Below are 8,227 nucleotides of genomic sequence, written 5' to 3' on the forward strand. Positions count from 1 at the left end.
TCAACAGAGCTCAGTGATGTCAGCTCTCTGTGGGTTAATACCCTGGCAATAACTATCTAATCAGCCTGATTCTCCTTCTCTTTAAGTTGTTGTTTGTTAGTTAACAAGGGATAACTCTGGCATAATGGAAAGAATAACAGGGCAGGGAGGAAATGGATTCAAGGACAATCTCCACCTCATATTAGCTGTCCGATTTTAGACAAACCACTTGAGGGGTCTATGAATGAGCCATGTGTCCTTGGACAATTAATATCTCTGAACATCAAATATTTTGGGGTATAATTCACTTTGTTCATTTTAATGATTTTAACCAGGGCTGAGTGTCTAGAAGAAGGATGGATGTAGGCTGCACTGTGGGCAGTCTCCTCATCATAGTCACCTGAACAAGGGTGAATACAAAGAGCAAATTGATATTGGTATCTACTCTCTGAGCCTCATTTCCTCATCTTCAAAATGGGAATGATACCTTTTGCAGGCTTACTGTAACCAGGTAAGGAATACATATATTTATTGCAGCTTTAATGGGATATTAATGGCTTCAATATCTCAACATAAAGGAACAGTTACTCTCGCACAAGTACTTTCTATTTCTGCAAGGTATCTCATTGTTGTCTAGTATCACAGTACAAAGGAATAAAAGGCACATTTAGAGTAAATTTTACTGAGGGAATAGATTGATCTCAGGGACTGACACGCAAAATCTAATAAAGATAAGATCGGGCTTCCCTGGTGGCGCAGTGGTTGAGAGTCCACCTGCCGATGCAGGGGACACGGGTTCGTGGCCCGGTCCAGGAAGATCCCACATGCCACGGAGCGGCTGGGCCCATGAGCCATGGCCGCTGAGCCTGCGCGTCCGGAGCCTGTGCTCCGCAATGGGAGAGGCCACAGCGGTGAGAGGCCCGCGTACCGGAAAAAAAAAAAAAAAAAAAGATAAGATCAATGTCCTTTTACTTGTAGCCAATATTTAAACAGACAAAACACAAAGGACAACAGGAGATATTTTTTAAAATGTTTGGTTAGTGAATGCGTGGCTCAAGATCACATCTAATATAAATAAATAGCAGAAATGGTTTTAGAACACAGGTTTTCTTTACTCTTAAACTGGTGTCGTGTGGGAGGAGGGGGAAATAGTCCTCAAGTCATGTAGAATGATTAGAATTAGGAATATTAACTTAGGCAGGTGACACTAGCAAGGCATATGGAAATGTACTTCTTTGTAACAGGACGTATTCTGCTTGTGGTCATTTGCCTGCTAACGGTGGCTTAGAAAGCATGGTGAGCAAAAGATTAAAAAGCAGTGGTTCCCAAATGTTGATGTACATCCAAATCACCAGGGAATCTGTACATGTTACTGATGTGTGGCTCCTGAAACATTCTGAGTTAATTGGCAGGGGGTGCTACAAGGGCATCAGGAGTTTTTAAATCTCCTTAAGTAATTCTAATTGCAACAAAGTTTGGCAATCACTGGGTTAAAGTCTATGAAAACTTTCATGATCTCATTTGCATTGTTATACATCCCTCAGGTGTATTGCCTCTGCTACCGTCCTCAACTAGAAATCCTAAGAGAAGTACCCAGATGAAGTATCCCAGCAGCCTACATGTTAGAGCACATGACCCTCCCCTTCTCCCTTTCTGACCTCCTCTCCCTCTCTGGCTTTGAAGCTGGCCTTTGTGTTTCCAGTCCCACTGCACTTACTCTAGCAGAGACCTGGACCAGAGCTTGCAGGGTTAAGCAATACACCTGTCAAAGACCTTGTCACCTGAGCTGTCTCTGGATCCAGAACTTTAGGTTCAGAGTTCTCTTCATTTGCACCAGCTGTATTGATCAATGACTTCCTAAAATGCCCACTCTCCCAAGTGCCCTATTGGTTCCTGAATTTTGCCATCCTAAACTTCATCCTAAAGTTCACTGTGGCAAAGGGGGAAATTACAGGAAGACTTGGCATGGAATCCTAGCTCTACGTGTTCCTCCATCAGCTCATGGGCCCTGTCTCTATAGGGCCCTCATTCCCTATGTAGACATACATACCACAGTGCCAAGTCTCTACATGGAACCTTCCCTGATCTCTCTCAATCAGATGTGTTTTCTCCTCAGTTTGAACCCCCGTAAAACTTGACTAACCCAGCTGCAGCATAGTCCAGCTCAAGGGTGTTATATTCAAGAATTCCTGAATTAAATTTCATCCACTCTCCTTACTAACACTGTGACTTTCAGTGGGTTGCTTTACCTTTCTGAGGCAAGGTTCCTTTTATTCATAAAGTTTTCTTTGGTGGGCAGGAGGGTTACTAGATATAATGTATGAAATTATCTACTTCAATGCCTGATACGTATTAGACATGGGATAAATAGTAGCTATTATTTTACTTCTTTATGGGCCAGATTGCATTTTGCCTTATACTATGGTTATTTAAAAACTTCTTTCAGGGACTTCCCTGGTGGCACAGTGATTAAGAATCTGCCTGCCAATGCAGGGGACATGGGTTCAAGCCCTGGTCCGGGAAGATCCCACATGCCACAGAGCAACTAAGCCCGTGCACCACAACTCCTGAGCCTGCGCTCTAGAGCCCGCAAGCCACAACTACTGAAGCCCGCGCGTCTAGAGCCCGTGCTCCACAACAAGAGAAGCCACCGCAATGAGAAGCCCGCACACCACAACGAAGAGTAGCCCCCGCTCACCGCAACTAGAGAAAGCCCACGTGCAGCAACAAAGACCCAACACAGCCAAAAGTAAATTAAAAAAAAAACCCTAAACTTCCTTGAGTATGCTTTTTCTATGATGAATTCGATTTAGATATGCACTACATCTTGTTCATTTTTAAATAAACTGCAGTACAGATTATGCTTTTAAGAGACATTCATTTCTAAATATTTTATTATATAAATTGAAAAATACTTCAGTTTGACCTTGTATTTATTTTGACTCATATATCAGTGACATTTTCTTAGATTGTCCTCCGCATGTTATAGCTAACATTGTTATAGGTAACATTCAAAATATTATTGAATTTAAGGTATATGCAGTGGGGTGATACTAAGTCTATGCAGGTTGCTGCTACAGAGGAAAGGATTAAAACCAAATTGGGGTGATGGAAATGATTTTCCTGCAGGGAGCTGTCCCCCCATTCAGCTGTCCTAGCACTGCCACTGGTTCTGTCCTTACAGCCTCTTAATGGAACACAGCTTGGGTATGCATGGATAAAAAGAGAACCTAGAAAGGGACAATGGGGTTCATGCTCTATTCTGCAATGACATTAACTCATAGCTCCCACATTGTATAAAACTCAAGAAGTTAATAATGTAACATGCTACTTGTTCTTAGATTAAAAATACAACTGTGTAATATAGCTTTGCTAAAGGGGATCTCCCCATTAATCCATAGATAAGGCCTTTCCTCACAGTGTCAATGATAGAAAATAAATGAATCAGTGACAGGCATGAATTTAACAATTCAAGAAATATTTCTTCAAAAAAAACTTAGCTGATAAGGAAACCATGGGCAAAACAATATTTATGAAATTCAACATTGTGAGACTATTCTGCAGACTTAACATTAATGATTAGTTTCAATGTGACTTACTTTCTAGTAAGTCTGTTACTCAATTGTTGCACAATTCTTGTTTTCCAGGAAGGTAGCTGACTAAACGTTTTGTGGAGAGTGGCATTCAAATTTGATGCTAGTCACTGATTTAAGACCTTGAATTCTTATAAACACCATAGCTTTCTCTGATAAGAAAGGATTCAGTTCTAGGTACAATACAAGTAATTCCGGTAATTTACATGTCAACACTTCTACAATAAGCTTTTCTGTTCCCCCAACTCAGATGTTATATAAATAAGAGAAAGAAAACAGGAGAAATGATATCCTCATTATAATGCTCTAATCCAGAAATGTCTCAGAATTTTGAATTATTAGCCCCAATATTGCTTAATGCATACACAACATAATATACATACTAAAATGTGTACTTCAAAGAGTTAAACTTTATTGAAAATTTAAAAGAATAGCCACAATATTAGGAAAACCTTTGGTGGGATATGATAAGTATTAAAAAAACAAAACAAAACAAAACAGTATTTCAGCTGCCTGAGTAATCTTATTTAGCTTCTAGAATAATGCAGTGAAAACTAATGTAATGAATGATTCAATTTGCACAAATTGGAATGAAAGGAAAAAGAAAAGTTTAGAAGTTAAGAGTTCTTTTCAAACCTATTCTGTCACATTTTCAACTGTATCTACAAATAGTTTGATGGGCATAACTATTTGTTCTACCCAATTCTATATAAATACACATTTTAATTTTTAGCCTTTCATCATTGGCACGTTTGAATGTGTGCTGACCTTTACAATGTTTTGTTAAAATGACCTTTTCAAAAAATCACAATCCTGTTTTAAACCTTCAAAGGTACATTATCCTATGCCTTCACTGCAATAAGAAATCTGCCGGAAAAAAAGCCTTGAAATCTACAATGGGCAGTGAAGTTGTTCTCCTTATCTGTCGCTTCCCTTTTGCAGCAATGTTCAACTACCGACTTCCTTGGCTTTACTCTGAGGCTGAGCTGAAAGTCTATATATACTCAGGCCTCAAGTTGGGGAAGCCCTCGGTCGCCAATCAGGACTTCCCGACCTATTGCGTCACACCTCCCCCCTAGGTGTGACGTCAAAGGCAATCCCAGGCCAGCCACGTGGGTTGGAGTAGTGTAGCCTTTCTGGGCAGCTGTTCGGGAGACACCCGGCAGCAATGGCCCCCAAGGGTGTGGAACCGGGCAGGGAGGAGCCAGCAGAGCTCCTACACCCACCTCCTGGGAGCAGGGCTGCAGCAGCTCACTCCACCCAGAGGCGCGTGGGGTTGGTGACTCCCAAGTACTTAGCGCGGGCGTCTGGGGGATGGAGGGAGCGGCCGCGGGAAGCTGGCACCTAAGGCTGTGTAATAGGACCCAGGTCTTGAAAACCCTCCTCCCCAGGCACCGCCTCTCAGCTCCCAGCCTCTCTTTCCAGCCTTAATTATCCCTTCAGAGCCACTTCCCCTCGGCTGCGTATCCTTAGCCCGAGGAAAAGCCTCTAGCCGCCCAGTCCTCGCTCTCACACAGACCCTCCTTTCAGACCCGCCCTCCGGTTCACAGGGACCCATTTTGTAGCCCTCGCTCGCGCTGGGCGGGAACCGGCGTGACGAATTCCGCCCAAGGTGTTGATTATCCATCCCAACCTAGCCCCTGGCTCGCCTCCCACCTTCACCCCGGCTCCCACAGCCCACCCCCCACCCGGGGCTGGGCGCTCGGGAAGGCACCCCCAAATCCCCACCCGACTGTGCCCCGCGCTGCATCTGCGGAAAGAGGCGCCAGCGTGCTCGTTGCCACGTCGGAATTGGCTCCCGGGACGCTGCAGCTGCCTGCGCGCAGCACGCGGTCCCCGCGCACGCCCTGCCCTCGCGGGCCGGCGGGCAGCCCTGCAGCCGAGAGGAGGGATGCGCGCCCTCCTCCCGCTCGGGTCTCCGAGTGCCACTGCTTGGGTCACGGACCCCAGACCGTAGTATGGCTTCTGGAGCCGGGCTGAGCCCGGACAGACCCACGGTGACACTTTAATGGGGTGCAGGGAGTGCAAAGGAGGGGAGGCCAGGAGAAGACGGGGAGTGGCCGAACGAGGCCGGTAGCTTGCAAGGAGGTGGCGAAGGACCCTCCTTCTCCGGGGCCAGAGCTGGGACCCAGGATCGCTTTAACCCTTTGCATTCCAAGTAAGAAACAGGCTTCCCACTTGGAAAACGCTCTAGGCTGTCCAGGGCTTTCCTTCCCACAGAGAGTGTGTGGGAAAAAAAAAAAAAGAAGAGAAGTGATGGGAATAAGGGGGAAGGGGGAGGCTGCGCGGAATGCATTTTCCATACACAGTGGAAATTCTTGTTTCCTAACTCGTGAGCCCCTGTGCAGCTCGGGAAGATGAGGAATGGAAAAGTACATCCCGGGACTTGTAGCCTTTCCCAGGCAAAGAGGTTACCTGTGTTCCAGAAAGGCAGCGGATTTCTGGCGAGCGCCGCAGGGATGGAAGAAGACAGAGGAAATGTTGCTAAGCCTGACAGTGATCTGAAATATCCCCTGATTTGCAGTCTGTTGGAAATTTTCAGACCTCAAACTTTTCTGTAGAAAACTGACTTAAATTTGTTTTTAACTCTTAACGTGGATAATGTCTTCCTTCTCCCTGGCCTATTCGAGGACCCTCAGCGTTCACCAAATCGCGCCAGTGTAACGTACCTTGTTCAGTTCTTGGTCATAAAGTTGTCCTCAGACTGTCTGTGTGGTCCCGGAGGGTCGGTGGCGGGCAGTTTCCAAAACTGAGGTAATAGGAGATCAGATGAATTTGAGACGACCGGCCAAAAAAAATAAAAAATTTAAAAACAACATTTAAAAAGGATGGGGGAGTCTTAAATGCTTAGGTCTCCCTCACTTTAAAAAAATCACTAGTATTTTTTAATATTTCCGTTGCACTTCAATCTTCTAACTCTTAAAGAAAATGTTATCTGTGCTTTGAAAATAAATTAACTTTATTTTATTTTATGCTCTAGTTCCCCCTCCCCTAATATCGGAAAGTCTCTTCTTATTATTTAAAAAAAAAAAAAAAAAAAGCCTGGTGAAAACTCAGCAGAACCCAGGAAGCGTAGAATCGGGAGAAAGTCTTTGGCTGGGGCTGGTTCAAGTCCCTGGTTCAATGGGCTGCTGGAAGCCAGGACTGGGTAATTCTTTCCAGACGTCTTGACTTCTCCTTCCTCGCGGTTGTTGCCTTTCTGCCTCCTCCAACTTAAGGGGGTCTTAACAAGTGAGCTGGTGGGTGTTTTAATAGGGCGGAGGAGGGAGTGGGGGGTGAGGGGAGTGGAGAAGGGAGGTGCGGACTGGGGAACCCGGAGGGGAGGGAACTGGGAGCGCGGGCGGGCGGGAGGCGGGGAGGGGGAGAGGGAGAGAGAAATTGGCCATTCAAAGCTCTCTCTGAGCTAGCGACTGGTTCTAAACGCCAATGAATTCAATTAACTTGATTGCAAACGTGTGCAGAGAAATGTTGTGCACACATGCTGGCCACCACCTGATTCCCTCCTTTCCTCCAGCAGTGGAGCCGGGAGGCCACGCTGTGTAGACTGACTCCTCTGAGCTACAAGGATTCCCACTTCGCGATGCCCTGCCAGTTCTGTTTAAGTAATTTGCTTTAAGACCAAATGGTGCCCTTAGGCTAAGTAACTGCCCTGGGGAGAGAGAGCTGGGAGGTGTGTGTGCGTGTATGTGTGTGTGTGTGTACACCTGGAGCCTCCGAAAGCCGGCTGAAACTCTAAAAGATCAGTGACTGCTCTATCACTTGTTAACCCTTTCTTCCCGCCAACTCAAAAGTTTCTGAGCTGATGTCAAGTGTCCAAAGTCCCTTTTACATGGAAGTTTCGCCTTGGGTGGGCGAAAAAGTAGAAAAATAATTGTATTTTTTCTTAACCCGGTCCCTAACATTAAAATACGCCAACAGCGAGCATTATAAATAAAATAAAACAAAATAAAAACCGTCCTTTAGAGGACTCCAAAATAGCGCCCTTAAAAAAAGCTATTTTAAGGGAATGTCTTAAGTGACTTTTGCTTCTTACGAGCCTTTTAAAAAGATAACGAGTCAAAATACTTATTTTTGCTTCGTGATGGTCTTTCCTCATCTTTCTTCCAATGACCCAAGGCTGGGAGTTAATTTTCTCTGTTCCTTTTTTCCCCTTTCTTTCTCTTTGGTCCTCGCCAGCAAGCCTCCTGATGACTTCAAATGGACAGTAGGTGGCACTGTTTAGGAAAAAATGAAAGGGAGCTTACAAATTAACTATTTTGGTTTTTGGAGATTTCCCGGAAGTTACTATAGGATAAAAGAGATTTCTTTTCTTTTCTTTTTCTTTTTTCTTTTCCTCCAAGGCTCCTCTGAGGTGTGGACTTCCTTTGAGCTCGACTAGGCCTTGAAAACTGAGTTCTTGCTCCTTATCATGTATCTGCTACAATAATGAACAAGTCAAAACAGAAAAGTCAGTAAACTGGGAGCGATGCTTTTCAACACGTCTTGCAGGATGTGGTGTAGGGGGCTGTGATTAGAGGTCAAGAATTTTACTACAACACCAGGTGTCAGCCCGTCCCCAGGGACCAACCTGCAAAGTACTATGGTTTCCGCCGCCCCCACCTTCACCCCACCTCCACCCCCTCACCTCCGCCCTACCTCCACCCCCTCACCTCCAC

General features: G+C 45.1%; 1 protein-coding gene across 1 annotated transcript in view; it reads right to left on the reverse strand.

Moving 5' to 3' along the window:
• HAS2 (hyaluronan synthase 2) overlaps positions 1-6,835 on the reverse strand; it is a 28,150-nt gene extending 21,315 nt beyond the window's left edge. The window contains exon 1 of the mRNA XM_081258443.1: positions 6,242-6,835. The gene's annotated coding sequence lies outside the window, so the exon portion shown is untranslated. The remainder of the gene's footprint in view (positions 1-6,241) is intronic.
• Between the last annotated feature and the right edge of the window lie 1,392 nt (positions 6,836-8,227).

The sequence above is a fragment of the Mesoplodon bidens genome (genome assembly GCF_964165515.1).
Source record: "Mesoplodon bidens genome assembly, chromosome: 16".
Lineage (NCBI taxonomy): Eukaryota > Metazoa > Chordata > Mammalia > Artiodactyla > Ziphiidae > Mesoplodon > Mesoplodon bidens.